This window comes from Lissotriton vulgaris, chromosome 10, assembly GCF_964263255.1.
Source record: "Lissotriton vulgaris chromosome 10, aLisVul1.2, whole genome shotgun sequence".
In the NCBI taxonomy this organism is placed as follows: domain Eukaryota; kingdom Metazoa; phylum Chordata; class Amphibia; order Caudata; family Salamandridae; genus Lissotriton; species Lissotriton vulgaris.
The window spans coordinates 763,699,391-763,721,884 of NC_141698.1; the positions used below are offsets into that span (position 1 = coordinate 763,699,391).

The 22,494-nt window shown below is 42.7% G+C and overlaps 1 protein-coding gene and 1 long non-coding RNA gene across 2 annotated transcripts in view; one reads left to right on the forward strand and one right to left on the reverse strand.

The window, feature by feature from the left end:
- C10H10orf67 (chromosome 10 C10orf67 homolog) overlaps nucleotides 1–22,494 on the forward strand; it is a 2,378,031-nt gene that overhangs the window by 2,262,604 nt on the left and 92,933 nt on the right. The gene's annotated exons all lie outside the window — the stretch shown is intronic.
- Nucleotides 13,602–18,037, reverse strand: LOC147688769 (uncharacterized). Its single transcript, XR_015300557.1, has 4 exons — nucleotides 17,785–18,037; nucleotides 17,607–17,701; nucleotides 17,459–17,515; nucleotides 13,602–17,365 (listed from the first exon to the last, which is right to left on the reverse strand). It is a non-coding gene; the product is annotated as an uncharacterized LOC147688769 (long non-coding RNA).

The window sequence follows — 22,494 nt, forward strand, 5'->3', positions numbered from 1 at the left end:
AAAACCACCGGCGGCGGCAGATCCTTCTCCTACCTCGCCACCAAGGCATGGAATACCCTCCCTACCAACCTACGACAGACCCAGGACCTGCTGGCCTTCAGAAGACTCCTCAAGACCTGGCTCTTTGACCAGTAGCAGGTCCCCCACCCCAGCGCCTTGAGACCCTCACGGGTATGTAGTGCACTTTATAAATGCATTGATTGATTGATTGATTGATTGTCTGCTGTATGTTTCTCCTGACTTCATCATTTTGTCCAGGACCTACATCCACCTGTAAGCCAAGGAGTATTAATCAGTTCTCTTACAGTGCTGAACTTTTTCTACCCCCCTCGCTCATGTATGTACACTTTCTTAATTGCCCAAATAGACACAAGGGTTATAATCACGTGTCAAGATACAATCAATTTTCTCCATACAAAATGAAAGTGAGTAATTCCATTGGAATGAGATTCCATATACACCAAGGCCACTTTGTCTGTGTGCAAGAGTCTTGTTTTTTTCCAGGAAGCCACTTCAAACGTTTTCCCTGTGAAAAGTCACTGCCACCAGAGTTTCCTGTCCTATCTTATCATAGAGCCCAGAGCTGGCAATCTCAGCCCCAGTGTCAAATCAAATCAGGGACATTTATTCAACGTACAAATCACTCGAAAGTCTCATGGCGCTTGCAAACAGCTCTGAAAGCTTGCTTGTTTAGTTGTTGAACAGCATAAGCAGTTGTGATCTGTGATCGTGCGTGTGTTTAAGGGCAGTTTGTTCCAAGAGGCAGGTGCAAGAAAGGAGAAGGACCTCCTTCCATTTCTAGTAGTGCGGATTCTAAGTGGTGTAAGAAGTAATTTATTGCTGGATCTAAAGGTCCTGCAAGGCTGGTACTATCTTAGCTTTTTGGCCCAGTACCCCGGGCCAGTTCCGTACATATTTTTGTGTGTTAAACTAAGAAGCTTGAAGCAAATTTGCTTTCTGACTGGGAGCCAGTGTAGAGATCTCAGACTAGGGGCCGAAGGGGATATAGGCGAGAGGTTGAGAACCAGCCTTGGCGCAGTGTTCTCCAAAATCTGAAGCCTTGTAAGAAGGTCTTCATTGATTGAGGACAAAGGGGCATTGCCGTAGTCCATGCGGTTTATAATCAGTCTCTAAACTAGTGGTTTTCTGGCTTCCATCGGAATCCATTTAAAAACCTTGCGTAGACTGCGCATCACACCAAACCAGGAACCAATTATATGGTTAATCTGACATTTCATTGATAATTGGTTGTATATATGGAATCCTAAATTCCGTACCGTCTGTTTTGGGAGTGGACAGGGGCCTAGGTTCAAGGGCCACCAGTCATGTGACAAGTATTCATGAGACTTGCCGAAAAGTACAATCTCAGACTTGCCTTCGTTTAGTTAAAGGTGATTTGTGCTCATCCACCTATCAACTTGGAACATACATTCTAGAATCACAACTTTGGCTCTACCGGGTCTGGGCCAAGGGTGATCAAGATCTGAGTCTCATCGGCGTGCGATACAACATCAAAGCCGTAGGATCTGATCACCTTGGTCAGCGGTGTCACATAAAGATTAAAAAGAGTCGGGCTCAGAATAGAGCCCTGTGGCACTCCCATTTTGACTGGTCTTCTACAGGAAACAATGTTGCCCACCTGTACCACTGTAACTTGGTCCATTAGATAGCTCTTGAGCCATTTTAAGGCATTCCCTCTGACACCAATCTCCCAGAGCCGTTGTTCTAGATTGCTATGAGAGATGGTGTCAAAAGCAGCGGATAAATCCAGCAGGACAAGAATTGATGACTGACCTCTGTCCAATGCTAGTCTGATGTTATCTGTTACCTCTACCAGTGCTGTCTCCGTACTGGGGGTGGCCATAAAACCGGATTGAGAGGGGTACATTAGTCTATGGCTCTCCAGGTGGATAACGAGCTGTTTGTTTACTAGAGATTCAGGCACCTTCCCAAAGTGAGGAAGCAGTGAGATGGGATGATAGTTCAAGGGGAGCTTTGGGTCGGCAGTGGGTTTCTTTAAAATAGGCCTGACTCTGGCAGCTTTCCATAATTTTGCAACCTCGGCCTGCGAGAGTGACTTGTTAAATAGGTCTCTGGGTTCAAGAAGATGGGGTATCCTAGAACAGTCTGAGCTCTTTTCTTTCCAAAATATATATTGTTTTGAGATCACCACAATAAATGCAGTACATTGTACGGCAATTGTGCGGACAATCTAGCTGCTGCAGCTCAAGGCTCTTAGGAGCTCACTTGAATGGTTCTTGCCAGGTGGCAGGGAAAGTAAAAGTACCAAATGACCAGAAACTCCATTAGCTGCGATCCTGCCCATGACTAATTATTTTCCATCTGAGAAAGATGACACCTATTAGCTCCTTGAACAGTAACAATGCAGGATCTCTCTTCAGTGCACACCATGAGGTTCGGCTGTAACCTGCGGCAAGATAGCATTGACTGCTGACCTGCCTTAGGACCCTGCTAGCTGGTCCTCACCATGGTGAGGATGGTGAAGGTTCACCATTTTGGAAACATGGTAATGGCAACCTCCCTAGACCCTGGTGCCCCCACCTCTTCTGCTAAAAAGAAAATCACAGAACCATGCTCCAAGAGCAGGAAAGGGGCGTGTCTGACATTAAAGTGAAACCACAGCATGGGGGCTTTGACAAAAAAAAGCATCTGTTTGTCAAGTTGACAAACAGATGTTTTTTTGGGGGGTAAAAGCGCCCGTGCTGCGCTTTCACTTTAATATTGACTGCGTACCTCTCTTTAGACACGGTTTGTGTAAAGAAAGTGGTGCGGCCTCTATGAATGTGAAAATGTGTCATGGGCACTAGTAAACAAAATAAATAAGTGTGGCTGCCAAATGCCGACCGTGTTGCTAAAATAAATAAACGCAGCTGCTATAGTTGAAGCGGACCGCCATTAGTGAAAATTTAAATAAAAGCGGGAGGCGTACTGCGAGGTAGTGGGTGGAATAGGGGAAGAGAATTAAATAAATAGTGCTAACCGACTTATCAAGCAGACCATGTAACAACACCAGTAAAAGGTCCAGTCGTTATGGGAGTTAACTAATGCCGACAAGGCAGTACCAAGGAGGGACTAAGAAGCCTAATAATGACTGGGAAGCCAGCGTTTACAAAGGACATTAACACAAGCAAATAAAAAATATGGGTGAAGAGTGGGCGGGGTTTCAAAGCCATACTCCACTATTGCATGCCTCACTGCTGCGCATGAGCTGACCAGGCATGACCTAAAAAGAAAATAAGAAACAGAATGAATATTTAGAAAATCCATTTAGAAGGCAGAATCTAAGACTTAGGCAGATATGAGGCTGAAGATGGGGAACACCCTGGCAAAATTACTTATTAGTATAGGGAACATCTTAAACCAAACAGAATAACTTCACTAGAGGGCTTTCACTAGCGCACACCATGTACCATTTAAAAAACCTAAATATTGTGCCCCTCTGCAGACAATCTGGCACACTTTATAGATGATAAACGTATCCTATCAAAAGCAAAGTTTGCTAGCTCGTTCAAGACCACAGCTGGTTATGCAAACAGAATACTTCAAAATGTGTAATTTGAATCCGCTCAAAGGGTTAAAGAAATGCAGACCATTCTACAAGAATTTAAAAATCATAGAAACCCTCATAAGTTACCCAACAGTCAAAAAGCTACGAGTTTTATGTCAAGAAAACTTTGTTGTTTTAGAGGAAACTGGAGAAGCTGTGAGATTAATAAAACATGGTAAATGGCACGAAAGAGGATGATTAGGAAAAAACATCCGGGTCATTATCAAAGTTGGTAGAGATAAAAGGTGAAAAAAACTATTCCCTAGCCAAAAGGCTCAAGCCATCTTCATTGTGAATGCCTACATGTGCATTCCAAGCACAAGTAGGGAGGGGTCTCCCTCAAAGCCTCGATGGGGACAGTGGAGAGGTAAAGTGGGTGGGATCATGGAAAAGGAAGGTTGAGAGAATCGGGTCAGTTGCAAGGCAATAAAAAAAGAAATGAGGCACGTGGGAGCTTCTGCACTTGCTTGAAGCAATGCCAGCGGACACAATTTTCCTGCAAGTAACCTATTTAGGAGAGCGTAATGAAACATTTTAAGTCCCTTACCCTCGGTCTCAGGAGTTAGCCAATCCAACACAGATTCTGCAGTCCGAAGGGTAGCAATATTAATTTCAACAAAACTGTTTGATGGAGAATAAGACTGGAATAAATGTGAAAAAGACTGACGGAGCCTAATGGGGCAATTAACAATCAATATTACTTGACAGCAGTGTCATATTATGGCCCAATTGAGGATGATGGCACTCTGGCCCTGATACTAGAATTGGCCTAAGTCCGACCCGCAAAAGTAATTGGAGGGATTTCAACCTAATTCAGGCATCAATAGATAAATATTGGGTTGGGCATGGGACAACATCAGAGTGATATGCACGAAATCTGAAAATAAGAAAAATACTAGAACAGTTAAAAAAACTTAAACTAACATATTACTGGAAGAATCTTCATCTCCTACAGTAAGAATGTTGCTCTGCAGCAGACTGCATCGGATCCAAGTAAGAATAGACTATTTTTGATTTCCACATTATTTAATTGTGTAAACCAGATATTACACCCTAAATTTTAACAGCTTGCGCTCCGTCAACTATATAAATAGAAACGAGCGGGGAAAAACATCATGCACCCCCAAAAAAAGATATTGGAGGGCTAACCTTCAACTTCAACTAATTAAAATCCTATGAATATATCCTTACCAGATCAAAGGATTCTTTGGATTTAACCCAGGTACAGCCAATGCAGTAACAATATTGGAATGTTTTAAAGGATACAGAAGAGGGTTTCAAATATCCTTAACAGTAGAACACAAAAAGGCAAAAACCCAATTATGAGCCCAGACTGAGCCGTAACTGCATGCTTAATATAGAACTGTGAAACTGGATTCCTCATCATTAATTTAAAAAAATCTAAACCTGGCACAAGATCAAAGAAACAAGTAACAATAACATTCTACACCAGGAATCAATTTTGAAAAAGGTATTTTGAAGAGGATATTAAAATGAGAAAATTCTCGCTTGTAGACTCAAAACACATCAAATAGCAGATTAGATAATCCAGAGTGAAGATCCTTGAATAGGCAGAATGTTAACCAAAACGCAAAAGATTATCATTTCATTGAAAATTACATTCATATCTTCAGATGTAAAACATAAAAAATTAATATAATATGCAAAGCTAACACAGGTAAATAAAGAAGATCAGGAACATTTAAAGCAACCATTACTATGCCCAGTGTCTAACCATTGCCATTGGGCAAGGCTCCCAGGGATGATGTTATACCCAATGAATTCAATCAGATGTACAATGTCTACCTTGAAAGCATACTAATTAAATAGTTCAATGAAAGGACACAGAAACCTATCTTTCCCACCTCATTAGTATTCTTTTCAAAAGCGGGGAAAGATCCCTGTAAATGTTGATCTTCTCATCCAATAAACATATTAAACTTGTATCACAAGAATTATCTGAAACTGTTAACTTTGGGCTTGGTGGTCTTACGAATAAATATTTATCCCCAAACCAGACAGGTATTATCCCGGGCAAGTTATTAACAGAAAATACTCAATATATGCTGCAGACCATCGGCTATGCAAAGACATCATTGACCCCCCTTAGCGATCTTCTTGTTAGATGCAGAAAAGGCATTTTATTTGTGAATTACACATTTCCATTTTCTGTGTTGGAACATGCGTGTTTCCTCCAGCATTTCATAAGGGTACTCAAATCTATATACCAAGGTGCTGCCACAGAATTGACTTATCAACCAAGATACATAGATACCTTTCATATTAGCGGAGAGATTAGACAAGGGTGGCCTTTATCAACAATGCTATTTCTGCTATTATTGAACCATAATCCAGATTGATTAACAACAGTAATGTTATCACCAGCCCTGTGACTGAATCAACCTTGAAAATATTGCTGTGTATATACTGTATTACTCTGTCTTCAATCCAGGAGGCATACAGCTCACACATATCAACAAATAGTACTTTTTTCTAAAATAGTGGGGCACAGAATAAACCTGGAAAACAAGCAGATGGTTTTTATTAAACAACGAGATGTACATTTAAGATAATTGCTTACCTATATTTCAATAGGATACCTGGAGATAAAGGTATCCAGATCTATATCTCAACTCTGCAGAGCCACAGTGCATTTAGAGTTATTTTCCAAATTTGGAAAGCAATTGATCAAAAAAATTAACTAACGTCTTGGAGAAACAAAATAGACAGCCACCCATCTTGCATGTATAAAATACACTGTTTTATCACGCTAACAGCATGATGATTAAATATGGTCCCTTTTGAAAGAATAAGGAAGTTTGCTTCCTATGTTTAGACATGTGTAAATTGAAATCTAGTTACAGCTCCTTAGTATCTGACATTCACTCAGCCAAGGACCATGAGCTATAATGATGCAGGCATCAGCATTTACAACTAAATGATGCCAGAAAATAATTGTGAAAGTTCAGCAGGACACTTGCCAAAGAGTCATTGTAGGAAAAGGCCTCTTTTTGGCATAATCACCCCCATTTGTTTGGACTGATGCTGCTGGATTTTTGACTCTGTGAACTAGGACTCTGTTAACCAGGCCACAGGGCATGTGCTCTGACTTCTAAAACTCTGTGCTCCAAGTCCTTAGTGTAAACAGGGTATGTGACTTAAATGTTACTAGTGGACTGCAGCACATATTGTGCTTCCACTAAACTGACAATGCAAAACATGGCTGAAGGCCTGCCAACAGCAACTTGCCTGTTATGGTTAAAACTGCAAATTCGACCTGTGATAATAATCTTACTGACAGGCCACAACACTCCTTTTGAATATTAGCCCCTTGTGTGCTGATGATGGCTCGGGCACGTCTGAATCCCGCCCAATAAATAAAACCCCTGTGCAGCGTGAAAATGTGCGCAGCGTGGAACGGGTTAATAAGTCACCCCTAAATTACTCTGGGGTGCCCATAAGGGAGGGTGCATGGCATTTGATTTCATGTAAGAGATTAAAGTAAAAGGTGCTTATAGTGTTATAGTGAAACAGCCTTAACAGCTATTTTCACAGTAACCGGATAGCTGTTCGATAGGTAGGCATTGGGAGTTAATGGTAACATTAAATAATGTTACCTCTGCCTAGGAACCGGACAAAAAAGTTACTTCTTGGAATTTTTAAAATGTTTATTACAAATTCCGTTAATTTGTAAAGTTAGATTTTAAAACATATTTACAAAAATTACTTTGAAAACGTTACCTTTAGCCTGCCTAAAGCCTCAAGAAGCCCATTTACCTGAGCTTCCAACTGCCACCTAGCAACTAAATAACTCCTTGATTGGGCGCAAAGCGGCTCCCAGAGCTGAGACAAAGGAAGAGAGGGTGACCTGTTCCTGACAGGATAGCCATCTGGGCTGTTCCCAGGAACTTAATTTACTTGAAAGGATGCCTACCCTGTCACTGACAGATGTAGCACACACCTAGGACCTCTTTTGACCTGTTAGCCAGCCAGGCACCACTGCCAGTGGATTTGGAACTGTCTCCAGAACCAGTTTCGAGTGACCACATGAGAGGGTGTGCTTTTTTCCCTTGACACACCCCTTGGGTGGGCACAAGAGCTCTGCAAAAGGGAGATAAGATTTTGATTTTTTGATTTCAGGTATAGAGGGGCTCTGTGGGATTGTTTGTAGTAGGGTACACGGGAACAGCTGCAAAAGTTGGTAGGGAACCCCTGGGAACTTTGTCCTTATTGGTCAAAGTGGGGGCAAGAGTCACCCACCCCAACAAGCTAGTATCTTCAGAACACTACTGGACATCTGAAAAACAGATGAATGACTGCACCTGCTGTTGTGACCTATGAGGAGAACTCTAAGGTCTGAACCTTCTGCCACTTGCACGCAAGGTAGAGAAGTGGACTCCAACGGTCTGTTGACAGACCTCCTGTTAAGTCACAGGGTTGTGAAAGCTGCAAGACTCCTGCTTTCCTAAAAGAGCCCAGCTGACTATTTTTAACTCGACCTGCCCTGGATTCTGCTGATGGCTTATTTTGGAGTGAGTCCTGTCCCTCAAGTGCTGCTCTTGAAGTCCTGAAACCCTTTTCTATTGTTAGATTGTATTCCTCCTGCCCAAACTGCAAATGCTGGGACTTAGAAACTTTTTGCCAACTATCTGCCTGAAGAACTGATAGAGATTGGGGTCGCTGGGAAGCCTCAGTGATCGACTCGTTGGTAAGGCTCAGCTTGCCAGAAGGAAAACCGACTTTCAGAAAAGTTTCTAAGTTCAAACTTGAGGGTTTCGCCAGCATCGACACTGAGCAACATCCGATCTATGTTGGGCATAGAATTCGGGCTTTGCCTGCTCTGAGCTTTCACACCTTTGTCAACACCTGCACCGGTACAGTCTCTTCAATAACCTGCTGTCGCAAACCCCGCTTCGGCCCAGCTTGCAGCTTGCCCCGCCAGCGACTTGTCAGAAACCACTTTTACTCCATAAAAGTTATGAAGTCAGAAGGTAAACTTTCCACCAGGTTGAAGCTGGTCCCTGTATGCGACCAGCGATCCATTGCGGTTGACCTTAACTTTTTATTTTGACTTGGTCTAGAGCGACCAGTTACACGTGTTTGGCGCTTTGTGCTTTTTGGTGTTATTTTTTATTCAAAACTTTGAAAATTCATAACTTTGGTTCCCCAATGTCTGATTCTTGTTGTTTTGGTGTCATCTTATTCACTAAAATATTCTCTATTTATACATTTGATTGGGTGTTTTAGAACGTTTTAACTGTTATGGTGATTCTAAATGCTTTACACATTTTCTTTAGTTAAGCATGTCTGCTCTGGGCGATTGAAACTGAGTCCTACATTACCAATGGCTTACTTGACATGGACACTCTTTGGGGTCGATTCCGATTCGGGAAAACACGCTCTGAATAGCCGTTCGGAGCGTTTTTCACATACGAATCGTACCCTGCAACGTCCCCCGTACGTACGACGAGGTACGATTCGTACCAGGAGCTGTACTCCATACGAATCGTACAGAGACCGTTCGAATGAAATCCCTGTATGATTCTCCCTTGAAGCCCGCTGTACGCGACATCTGTATGGTTCGTGGCTGGTTTTTCCGACCCAGCAAGTACCATTCGTGTCGGTATGCACCGTACAACCCTTTTCCTACGAGAGCCGAAAACAGCCATAAAAGCAGAGTTCGCCTCGAAACAGGTACGGCACAGCCCCCCCCGGGTACAGTGCGTACCCCCCATGATCACAGGGTGTACGATGCGTACACCCCATGATCACAGGGGTACGCACCGTACCCCTGCGATCATGGGGGGTACTCACCGAATGGTGTGTATGTGATTGTGTGCTTTTCCGTACAAATCGCCCTTACCTGACGTGGACCGTATGAATCGCGTCCTCATAACACGTTTCGGATCGTACTCGTCGGGTCGTACGGCATGTGTACGAGTCATACAATTCACGGTTTCAGCCTTGCAATACGTACGGATCGCGAAGATTCGGACAGATTCACGAAATACGGATCGTACTACGCGACTCGGACGGACGGGTACGATTCTTACGGAGAAGGCCCGGGATACGAATTGTACAGACGGTTTATTACCAGGATCGGAATCGACTCCTTTATGTATGGTCAACCATAATGTAAATATCACACTTAAAGTATATGCATATAATGTGCATATTAATATATATTAAATAAAAAATATTGACAGAGCGTCACCTCACCAATGAAAAATTATTAATTTTGTCTTAAGTTTTGTTTTTTCTCTGCAGCCATGTAACGGGCCTCTAGGAGCACCTCTTTCAATTAAGAAACAGCTTAGCAGAACTTAATTTTATTTAATTTTATATGTAGTGTGGAGAAAGGAGGCAGAGTACAATTTAAGAAGGGCCATTTTGGGATGTTTCTGTACTCTGTGGGCTCTCTTGATACAGGTGAATTTTTGAGAACACTATTTGTGGTGTAACATGGTTTTGCGGAAACAATGAAACAAAGCGCTTTCATGACAAAGCAGTAATCATTATTTCTAACTGTTTTGTAGCACATTTAAATATGGCATAATATTTTCATCATCAAACTAGTACCATTACACTGTCCGTCTAAAAGGTAACATGAACAACGTCTGGGTAACTTATTAGTACGAGTTTAATACCCAAATACGGAAATCAGCAACTGAAAGGTGACCAGCACACCCTTCGTTTCTGCCACTATATTGAACTAGGTCCCACATTTATTTTAGTAAACGTTAATCCATTTGAAATATAAACAAATATCTTTACTTGAAATCTCCATATTATGAAGTAGAGTTGTGAATATGTGGTAAGTACAATAAATTCACAACTATACAATAGGCACCACAGTCTTCTAATAGCTTTTTTCCAGTGCCCCTGGGGGTAGGACTAATTGCCTGAAATTTGGTAATCATCCTAATAAGATAAGTATACTGTAGGTGTGTTTTGCCTTTCTGTTCTTGCCATTAGTTGTCCTGTTCCTAACATCAGGTGATGAGAATATAATTAAATACGAGAAATTAAGGTAAGCTGACATAGTATGAATCCATTCTTTAAGTGCCAAGAACAAAACTAAGCAAAATAAAATTAGGATAATTGAAGGAAGGAGTCAAATGTAAGGATCACAATGCATATTAGGTCTCACCTAGAGACAGCTTTTGTTGCCTATCCATTGTGGACAGCACCATTAATTACTGTGGACTTTGAGTAAACCTATTGCTTACCTTTGGAGAGATTATTGTCATTCTTATTTGCTTGCACCTTATTTGATGGCTTTCCTTCCTCTTCTTGTGTTCGTCCGGTCCATAGAGCAAAGCTTCTTTACTATCCTTTTGAATGGATGAGATGTACCCTTACACTCCTCACATTCAGAAAACTATTTTTTTCTTTTGCCTTTAGCACTGCACGTGCATGTGTTTTCTTGCACTCTCCCAGTGTATTGCTTTCCGCTTCAGATCCCCAGACTCTCAGCATACCTGCCAACTTACAAATTAAAGTCGCCATTTGAGAAGGGGCGAGAGCTAGCTAAGAGGCACTCTGTCCCTTACCAAGCCCCTCCATGCCCCTACCCGTGCATCTCCCAGAAAAATAAAAATAAATGGTCATTGAGGTTGGTGGCGATGTCCTGGGGTGCTTTCACACCCCTTAATGGACATCGTCTGCTTACAACATCTGGAAACAAGCTAAAAATCCATGGTTTACAGTGGTTTTCAGCTCATTATTCCAGCTAGCATGTAATTTCAGCTCCTCTTTGAGTGATCGTGCGATGGGAGCCGAAATTGTGAGACTCACGGTGGCACCGTGTGAGTTCTCAGGTATGCCTCTGTGTTGCTCTCCCTTCCTCACAGCGCATCCATTTGTTTTCCTTCCCCCCATTCTGCTCTACTTTTTTGTCATTTATTTCAAATTAATTACCCCACATGCTTTTTGCTCCCTCACCTGGTCCCTCTTAATTTAACAACCCAAAACCTGCATTCTTCACGTTTACTCTCCACCCCACCCAGTCACTCTTTCAAACAATAAAAATGTTACCCCTTCGATGCAGGGCGGAGCAGCTACAATTTGTTTCTAGGCCGTTCCTTTGACACTATTAATGATAGCTGTGTCATCCTGTATGCAATTGCGTGCGTAGTGACAAAGGTATGATTATACATCATCACAGTGGGAAGCTGTAGCGTCATGGCACTTATGCACACATGCATAAGGCACGTGTGCAAAAGTCATACATTTTTGCCAATGCTGTGTAGCCTCAGCGTAAAGCATTGCACAGCCAATAGGTCTGCATTGCAAAGCCAAAAAGCGGAACATATTCGCTTTGAAAATGCTTGTTTAGTTAGGTTGTTTCAGAAGACTATTTCAGAACAGAACTTCAAAGAGCAGGTTCAACTGGCATTTTATTTCCTTATCAAAGAAAAATCAAATGACCTTAAAGATGACCTGAGGATAATGATGGTGTGTGTGTAATCTACTCATGGTGTGTCTCGGTAACCTTTAGCTAAGCCAAAATCTTATGCCGCAGCCCAACCCCAGAATTAGTAAAGTGTACGCTACATTTAGTATCTTTATGTCAGAAAACTCCAGATAGGTGATGCGAATTTAATACATTTATTTAGAGGCTCAATATATGAGGGTATTTGTGTATTTGCAAGAACCCACCAGGTTGAAAATCATGACTGTTAGACCTGGCCTTTCCAGCAGGTTTATCCCCAGACTTTTTGCTTTTTGGCCTTCGGTTTCTGACTTATTTTTGTTGGGCACTTTACCACTGCTGATCAGTGCTAAAGTGCATATGCTCTTCCTGTAAATTGTTATAATGGATTGGTGTTTCCGTGATTGGTTATTTGATTTACTAGTAAATCCCTAGTACTGTGCACTGTGTGTGACCAGGGACTGTAAATCAAATGCTGCTAGAGGGCCTGCAGCACTGATTGTGCCACTCACATAAGCAGCTTTCAAAGGTAACTCAGACCTGCCACTGCAGTGTCTGTGCACAGTTTGGTACTGCCATGTCGACCTGGCAAGTGCAACCACTTGCCAGGCCCTAACCTTCCATTTTCTTACATATACGACAACCCTAAGGTAGACTCATGGTAGCCCCATGGGCAGGATGCAGTGTATGTGAAAGGTGGGCATGTACTGAGGTGTGTGACATGTCCTGATAGTGAAATAAAGTGTATTTCGTTGTTCACTATTGAATGGCTATCTGTCCCTTAGGATAAAAAGGGAGTTCATTTATAACATCTTATAAATATAACTTCCCTTTGGGACACGATAGAAAGATGGAGTTTAGTATGTCTGAACTCAGAATATAAAAATGCATCTTTTAGTAAAGATGATTTTTACATTGTGTGTTTGAAAATACCACTTTTAGAAAGTGGGTATTTTCTTGCTTAGCCGTCCTGTGTGCCACTGCTGGTTTGTAGTGGCAAGGTCTGGGGATGTGCATTCTCTCAGACAACCACTGGGGGGTTTGATGTGTGCCCTGCCTTTCCTGAGTGGATCAGGGCTGGGCTGAATAGACCTATGCCGCATTCTGAGAAGTGGAAGGAGTTTTCATTAGCACCTGAATAGGCATGCTCTCCATTTAGAGTGGTGGGAGGAGATTTTCCTTGCACCTGAATAGGCCTGGTCTGCCTTACACAATGCTGTTTCCACCTCCTGTCTGGAAGCAGCAACAGAGAAGACATAATTGGTTTTGAGTGAGCACAGGGCTTCTCTGCCACCAGAGAACAAAGAGAATGGCTGTATAAATATTGGGCCCAGACCCCAGAGCTTTAGATTACTGCTGAACTAAGGAGCCTGCCAGGAAGAAGAACCGGGAAAGCTGGAGGAGTTCTGACCCTGTGCTGTGTGCTGCTGAGGTTGGCCTGCAGTAGTAGCTTCTTTCTTGGGCAGGGAAATTAAGGTACTGTGCTTTCATCCTCCTGCTGTTAGAGATTTCTCTGAGGGCTTGAAGTAGAGCTTGCTTCCTGTTGGAAGTCTCAGAGGTAGAAAAGACCTCAAAGATTACTTCTGGGATTCAAGAGGATAGATAGATAGATAACATGCTTTAATCAATTTCAATGCTAGAAAATCACAAAAGCACATCATAAAAATACATTTACAACATCAGGTCATTTCTCATAGAGACAAAGTTATAATGCAGGTCATTAGTTCATTACAGTGTTATCAATTTCCAGCATTTTATCACACTTTTCAGAAAATTTGTTAAAATCCATATCTTAAACCCATTGTCTAAAAATTGTAAGGCTAAAAACGCTGGTCAGCATCTTCTAAAAGCAAGCTTCGTTAAGAGTGGCACTAACCATTTTTTCCTTTGTAGGTTATAAAATGTTCAGAAAAAAGCTATGTAAATTGTCTTTTGCTCGGATATGTTGTCACAGGGGCATAGTTGCATCACCCTTATCCATTTGTCCATGTTTGGGAAACTCGTAATGCGATAAAAATGTCTAATCTGAATCTTGTTAACAACAGTCTGTCATATTGGCCACGCACTAAGATGAGATAGGCTTGAATTTTGAAACTTATTCCTATCATCTGTTGGTGCAGTACTGTGGGCTTAACAATTTCTTCTGCTAAACGACATGATTCAAGTAATGATAGACATTTCTATTTCAATTCTTTTCTGGACATCAAACTCATTGTGGTGGGCTCATTATAAAACTCAGGGTGTCCTAGAAAATCCCTGGCATATTTTAACCATTTCAATTTCAGCACACCAGTCATTCCCTAAACATCATTTAAAATGTCCCTGTTCAAGTGGGTTTCTTCAGACCTCCATATCCTGCACCAAAGAATAATTGGTTCTATTTTAATTAGGTCTGTTAAGAATGGAATCCCCAGTTCCGAGTAACAAATATATGAAGATACACTGCTCGGGAGAGCCAGTATATATCTTAGGAACCGATTCTCAACCGTTTGCAACAGTTGGGTGTTACAATGTCCCCACAATCCCGCTCAATACAAGGCAGTCGATACGCATTTCGCCCTGTAGATGTGTAGTAATAACTAGGGCTGCAGTGGTTTTCATAAAAGCAAGTTTTCTCGCCTGCACAGCCTGCGTCCATGTAGCTTTTTTATCAAATAATATACCCAAATAGGTATCAATGAACATGTCTCTACATGTATTACTTCCTGTACTACATCTCATGATGAACATTTTTGGTCACGCATATAGGCAGCGAAACCATCCAATAATCTTTGAAGGCCCACTTGGGTACGACACATCAAGATGGCATTGTCTGCATACATCAATGTCGGTATGGGTCGACCGTTTATCAAAGGGTAGTCTTGTCTCGCTTTTGTCAATGCTTGTTCTAATCCATTTGTATACTAATTAAAAAGAATGGAAGCCAGCACGCACCGTTGCCTGACCCACTTCTTGATTGGGAAAGGTACAGTGCATTCTCCATTGAGTCCGTATCGAACTCTGCCTTTGGCATTCTGATAGAGGTGTTTCAGAAAGGATATAATAGTGCTGTTCACCCCTAAGTTGCGCAGGTCTCCCCACAGCCTCTCGTGTATTATGCAGTCAAAGGCTGTGGTTAAGTCAACGAACGCTAAGAATAGCCTTCCTTTTTTTAAGCAGGAATATTTGCCGATTAGATTGCTCAAGTTAAGGGTTTGTTCGGCGGTTTCCAATCCCTTGCGAAATCCTAATTGTAAGTCTGACAAAATGTTATTTTCCTCAGCCCACTCTTGTAGTCTCTCTAAAACTATCTGCCCGCTATTTTCGCTGAGGAGTCTAACAGGGATATTGGCCGGTAACAAGTGGGATCTTGTCTATTCACCTTTTTAAAGATGGGAACTAAGATAGATTCCGACCATGTCTCTATATGCTTAAGAGAGCTACTAGCTGTCATTACTTGTGTAAGTAGTGGGCCCCATAGTTCTAGGTTGCTTTTTTATAGGTCTAATCGGGGCCGGGTGCCTTGCCCCCGTTACTTGCCATAATCGCCCTATTTACTTCATCCAAAGTGATTTGGAGATCGTTATCGGACATGCTGGTATTCTTTCTTCCCCTTCCTCATTTTGAGCGACGGCGGCATTGGCAGTGCTATTGGCACAAAAAAATGTTGTGTAGTGCTTCACCCACTGGACTTCCGTGATTGCTATTTCGATAGTGGGGTGTCACCCGGCTCCAGAAAGGGTGCCCTTACAGCCCGCCAAATACCCGCCCCGTCCTTAGATTCAGTGGTTTTATACAGGTTCTACCATAGCTCTTCTTTTAACACCTCTTTGCGTTCTTTAGTTGCTTTGTTGTATGCCTTTCTCACCTCCCTTAATGCTGTCTGATTTCTGGGGATACTATGTGATATTTTTTTCCAAACGGAGTATGTCTTTGTGCACTTCGAATCAAACCAACTTTTAGGCTTTTTTTATGAGATTAGACCTTGATATCCATAGGGCTTCATTGGTCGATCTTGTATTTTGCTGGAAGGCAGTCAAGACTGTTTCATGTGTTGCAGTTTCATTTAATATGGCTTCTATGGCTTGCTTTCTTTTTACCATGATTTTCTGTGTCATTTATAGTGGATCGGCCAACAACCATTTCAAAACATAGCCATTTCTTCTATTTATTTCCATTAGTTGGGGAGCATGGACAATTTTGTGGTTGTACTTTGTTTGGGATGTTGATAAGTTCAGGGAGATGCTCAAGGGGTAATGATCGCTCAAAATGATGTCATGCGTAGCGAATTGCCTCACCTTTGAGGCTAAATTAGCAGAGACTAGAATGTAGTTTATTATTATTGTGTAACAGCCTCTTCCGTTAAAAGTACTTTTAAAGGGCACTGGGTTGAGACTTATCTCATTTGCAAAACCGAGGTCAAGATCACACATCATTTTAGTTAGAACATTTCCATAGTGTGTGTGTGAGAAATGAAATTCGCTTTCCCCATCTTCGTTTGTTATACCACATACACCTATTCCTTTCTTAACGCACAGAGTAATATTAAAATCCCCCCCAGACCATAAATACGCCTCCTGCACCTTAAATTTGAACGGTTTTCAAAACATTTGACAAAGTTTCTAAAAGTCCACCGATTTGGTCCATCTGGGCATTATATAAAAATTTTGCCATACCACTCTTTGTTTGTTTCCAGTGTACAATTCCATTACTTGGTAATATACCTCTTCGTATTTCAGTATACTTTTCTTAATATTTAACATATTAAATATGTAAATAGCTAGTTCCCCCCTTTGCCCTCCCATAATTTCCTTGAACCTCAGGCATGTGGTATGTTCGATATCCATTCAGATGTGTGGGCTCCTTTAGCTACGCTGCTTGGAAATATATATTAAACAAAAACAATGGCCAGACAGGTTTTGTTTCAATACACTATACCGCTCCTAGCCAAATAATCCTAGGCGGGACGACTTCTTTGATTTAGTCATTTACACTTTATGAATATTTTTGAAATCATTTGGTATATCATAGAGAGAACACAATTGTCACACAGTCAAATCATCAAAACATAAAAACATTCAAAAACGATGCATAATACACAAAATCAATGTGATAAATTCCTGGACACACCAAATAGACAACTGTACAATGCCTCAAATTAATTCATTCTAGGGCATCAGTCCTTAAATATTACATATATACAGACAAGCGGACATCAAATACATTGCAAGAACCTGCTTGTCTAACTGAGCCAGAGACTATTCTTCGCATTGGGTCAAATTCCTAGGGGAAGTGTGAATGGTATATTTGATGCCCTGAAACGCCCTTTCTTTCTTGCTCGAGCTCAGAGTTCTCCTTAGGACACGGACTGGAAATGGCCGTCACTGTGGAAAATAATAATGGAATTGGTGTCAGTATTTGTGAACCTTAAAGATATTCTCTTGCTCTCAGACTCCTCTACTGTTACCTTAAATTACCTGTTATCTATATCTCCGACCACTTTAACGCAAAATTGCCAGGCATACAAGAAAGTTCTGCAGATAAACAAAAAACAAGTCTGCTATCATTTCACCTTATAGTAATTAATTGCAGTCTTGTTGTAACCCGCCATACAATGCAGCCTACCTCCATGTGTTGACAGTATGGAAGAATGGAACGCCGGCAACTCTTCATCGCTTTGTTTACTTCGAAAAAATATATTTCTGCTGCCCCAGACGGTGCTGTAGGGAAACAAGCACGCAATTAATAGCCTGCTACGTCTGTATCCATGAGCGTATTTAAGCACATGGGGTACCCCTCCTACCTTATCGTGAATGCTGGCCATCGCATCGGCGTACTCTGTTGCCCTGTTTGTTGTCATGCGATCTGCAGTACTTCCATCACAATTTCAACTAAAAACGGCAAAAGGTAACACCAATTTAAGTATTGGCTGCGTGCGTTTTTACTATAAGAAAGGGAAAGACGAGTTTTGAAAGAGTAACTTGTTTACTTGGAAGCAGGACTCTCCTCTCCTGTTTGCCGGCGTCCGTTTCCTCACAGTATAAGTCAGGCGTATTGACGCTGAGGGCTTGTTTACTTCATTTAAAGGGGCCGCGGATATTTAGGCAGACTTTCGGCTATACCGGATGCATTGGTACTCGTATTTTTTTGTTTATTTCAAATCGGTTTCACCGGGCAGGAAAACCCAAAGCAGCTTGCAGTTACAGAATTGGAATACAGATGAGTGCTTCATACATGTGCGATCAAGGGGTGAAATGGTTCATGTTACAGATTGCTCAACTCAGTCAGTTCATTTAATCCTGTCATGGCTGTATCAAACTTTAGGATCAGATAGGCTTCTTTTTGCGACAAGCGCACTTCTGGATCCCCTCCTCCTCCGACAGAGGTTTTTATCACTGCCAAGATTGTCCATTGTAAATCATTCGCCGTGTGATTCATATGTAGAAAATGGGATACCAGTGGCACCATAAGCACTTTATTGTTGATTCTTGACCGGTGCTGTATAATCCGTTGACGGACCTCCTGTGTGGTTTTTCCAACATATACTTTCTAGCACTGGCACAGAATGGCATAGACTGCGTACTTGGTTTTGCAGTTGGTAAAATCTTCTTGACGCCAGAATTTTTTACCATCAGTAAACAGCGAGCCGTCCTTCGTTAAACTGCACACTGAACAAGTTCCACATTTCTGGTGCCCCGTGACTGGGCTGAGTCCAAACAGTGTGCTTTGTGTATCTTTCTTGATTGCAGGGCGTGTGGATGTGATCTGCTGTCCTATGCTCCGATTTTTTTTAAGTGCAAACAAGGGAGGTCCAACATTCGGAATTGCATCTTCGACTAGGTGCCAACTGTTGCGGATGATTTTTTGAACTGGATGAGTATGAGGTCCAAAAGTGGACACGCACACAATTCGTTCTGTCGGTGCCTTTTGATTTTTTTGCTGTAAATGCTCCCTTGGTGTCCGTCTAGCTCTTTTCATAGAGTGTTTTAGGAGCTTCCGTGGGTACCCTCTTTCCTGTAGCTTCTGAACCAATGCTTGCCCATGGGTCTCAAAATCTTCTAGCCTGGAACAATTCCGTCTCACCCTGAGGAATTGTTCATAGGGGAGGTTGTTTTTGAGATTTCTTGGATGGGAGCTCTGGAAATGCAAAGCATTGTTTTTGTCAGTTTTCTTGAGAAAAAGGGAAGACATCAAACCATCAGGTGTAGATTTGATCTCCACATCTAAAAATGATAGTGATTTGGAGTCATACGTCAGACTGAACTTGATGTCGGGGCTTCGATCGTTTAGCCAGCTGTGGAATTCTTTTAAGGACTGGGGGGTACCATCCCAGATGCACCACACGTCATCGATGCACCTTAGCCACTGTTTAATATGTGCACTGTACGGATTGTTGTTATATACATATTTTTCTTCATACTGAGCATTATACAAAACGGCCATTTCCGGTGCAAAGGGACATCCCATAGCTGTACCCTTCACCCGAAGGAACAGCTCATCTTCAAAAATGAAGAAGTTTCTTTTTAATGCTAGTGATGCAAATCCGATAATCAGCTCTGTTGGCACTCTGTGAGGACGTGGTCTTTTCTCAAGATAGATTTCAATTGCATCAAGTCCATCTTGTGGCGGGATTTGTGTGTATAAGGATGCAACATCCATCGTCACCAAGAGTTGTGTCATTGGATCGAATTGGAATCCTTCCACCTTGTTAATGAACTCCATCGTGTCACGCAGATAAGATGGTACTTCTATGACAAAAGGTTTTAGAAAAACATCTTCAAACTTGGAGGCTGGTTCAAGAACTGAGTTGCACCCAGACACGATGGGCCGGCCTGGCGGTGCGGAGGCATCCTTATGTACCTTCGCGAGAAAGTATAGATGAGGGACCCGAGGGTATTTTTTCACCAGATATTCTGCTTCTTTCGGACCAAGCACTCCCTTGTCTTTTGCTTCGTTGACAAGTGAAGCTATTTCTTGCGTTATTTGAATAGTGGGATCTTGTGTGATACGTCGGTGCCACTCCTGGTTGTAGACATGACTTCGCTTTGCTGGATTCTGCCTTTCTTTTCCCCATCCTGACTGGTGATAAGTTCATCAAAAATTGACCAGTAGCTAAGTGAATGTCCTGCAATATTTACCAGAGTTTGTGGTATTACAAGGCCTGCCGGAAATTGACAATTACGAGTGTGTGGCAACTTGGGTACTTGGAAAATGTCAAAGACAATATAATAATTCGTTGCGGTGGATCAACAGGCAAAGTTAGTGCAATAGCCGTGTTAGACTGGCCACTTCAAGTACTCAGCAAGCGGGCAGGGTGTTGAAGACAAGGGGGGTGGCCCAGCCCGGCCTCCTCCGGTCGCTGACTGGCACAGTGGGGCCGCCTTTGGCCCAGGCTTTGCCAGGGAGTGTCCCGGGCATGCCCGTGCACTTCCTGCAGAGCGGGAGCCCCAACAGAATATTTAAAGCGCCAGCTGGTGCAAGTCACTCATTGGCGGCAGCGCGATGGCACTAGAAGCTGCAGGGGAGGGTGGGATATGTAGTCCCGGAGCTCTCCCGGTCTGCTTCCCTCTCCTTCTTCCTTGGCCCCCTGCGAGGGGCTAGATGACAATGGCAACAGTGGAAGCAATGTTAGAGGAACTTTTGCCAAGGAGAAGAGCTGGAGAAACTGAAGAGAAGTACTGCCTCTTTGCTGTGAGCTGTTTGGGGTTGGCCTGCATTGACTGTTTCTAAGGAATAGACAAGGACTTTGAAATGTGCTGTGTCCCCTGCTTGAGGAAGATCTCCAAGGGCTTGAAGTAGAGCTTTCCTATAGTTCTGAAGCCTCATGAACACAAATACTTAACCCCCAGCTCCCCTGAATTTCTTTGCTGGGAGATCTGACCTTCCAAGAGGTGCCTGTTGCTGATCTGGGACTCTGGAGGTTGTTCCTGATGCTGGGAGCTGGAAAAGTAATGCAACTAGAGAAGCGCGACACATCCGTACCTGTTTCCGACGCATCACTGAAGAAACTGTTGCATCGACTGCCCGCGGCGGGAGAAATCGCTGCACACAGAATCCCATGCACCGATCTCCGAAGTCAGAGTTCACCGCACCAATTCCGAGACAGGCCTTTCTGTGCAGCTGCAAAAACCAACCCATTGTGGGACTACGTCTGGAGAAATCAACACAGTGCTGTTGCCGCTGCCACATCAAGAAGGGACGCATCCCCAATCTCAATGCATCGCTCAGGGTGCCAAGTCTACGAGAACACTGGGGTCGCAGTCAGAAACTGACACATCACCTCTTTGAACAGCAAGAAACTGACGCAACACCTCCCCTTCAGTAAGGAATCAAAGCATCACCTTCCGTATGTGGCAGTAAGGAACCGACACATCACTTCCCCTGAAGTAAGGAACCAATGCATCAATTTCCCTGGGTGTAAGGAACTGATGCATTACCTTTCCTGCGACTGATTTTGTTTAAGATTGTGACGCATCCAAGGTACTTTGTGTTGAAAGTGTTGCAACTATAGTTTGCTATGGACGGAACTGTTTCTACATTTTAAAAGTCCTATTTTGATCACAGTATTGCTTATTTTCGTCATTTTGGTCTTCTTTGGTCTAGGTAATCATTACTTATTTTTCTAAACTGGTGTGATGTCCAGTTGTAGTGTTTTCACTTTATTACTGTATTACTGTATGTGTTCGCAAACCTCTGAGACAAGCGTGTCTGCTCATGCCAAGCTGCCAAGGGGGTGAGTAGGGGTTATTTTAGAAGTGTATCCTCTTCACCCTGACTAGGAAGAAGGGTCTGTACTTGGACAAAGGTGCAAACCATTGACAACTATAGACCCCCATTTCTAACAATGACATAGAACATTAAATTAATCTGCTTAACAAAGACTCCCTAGCCTGCATTGTCCCTTACACCCAGGTCTTCAGATATGTTCAGGATATGTGGCGAGGAACTGCTGGAAATTGGCAGACTTTTTGCCTCCTCTTCTAATATACCCTGTCTGAAAAGCCACCCACATTCCAGGAACAGAAGCCCACTGTGGCTGAAAAAATGATCCCCTCTGTGAGTGGTAACAGAATGATGCTGGAACCCACCAGAGGAGGGGGTGAAGACAGCAGCAAGACAAGCTGGAAAGTGCAAGAATACTGGGTTCGAGCCATGCTACAATGACAAGAGTAGTTACTGTGATGTCATCCTTCAGCCTCTTCCAAAGAGGTGTGACATCATTTTCCCATTCTTCTCAATTACAGTGGTGGCAGAGAGTCAGAGATCATGTGTTCCACTGCACTTGTGCTAGTATTGGTGGGGCAGTTATCTTGCCTTCTTGCTACTTCTTTATGGAGTATCTGCCCCATCGCGCATCCATAGTTTTAGATCTCTGACCCTCGTCTAGGTCCACTCTCTCCCTGCAGCTCCGCTGTGCCATATCTTGCCTCCAGACCCGACCTCCTCCTTGGGAGGTTCGAGGCTGCTGCCCGCTCCTGTGCCTGCTACTTGCTCCAACTGGGACCAGACTGCC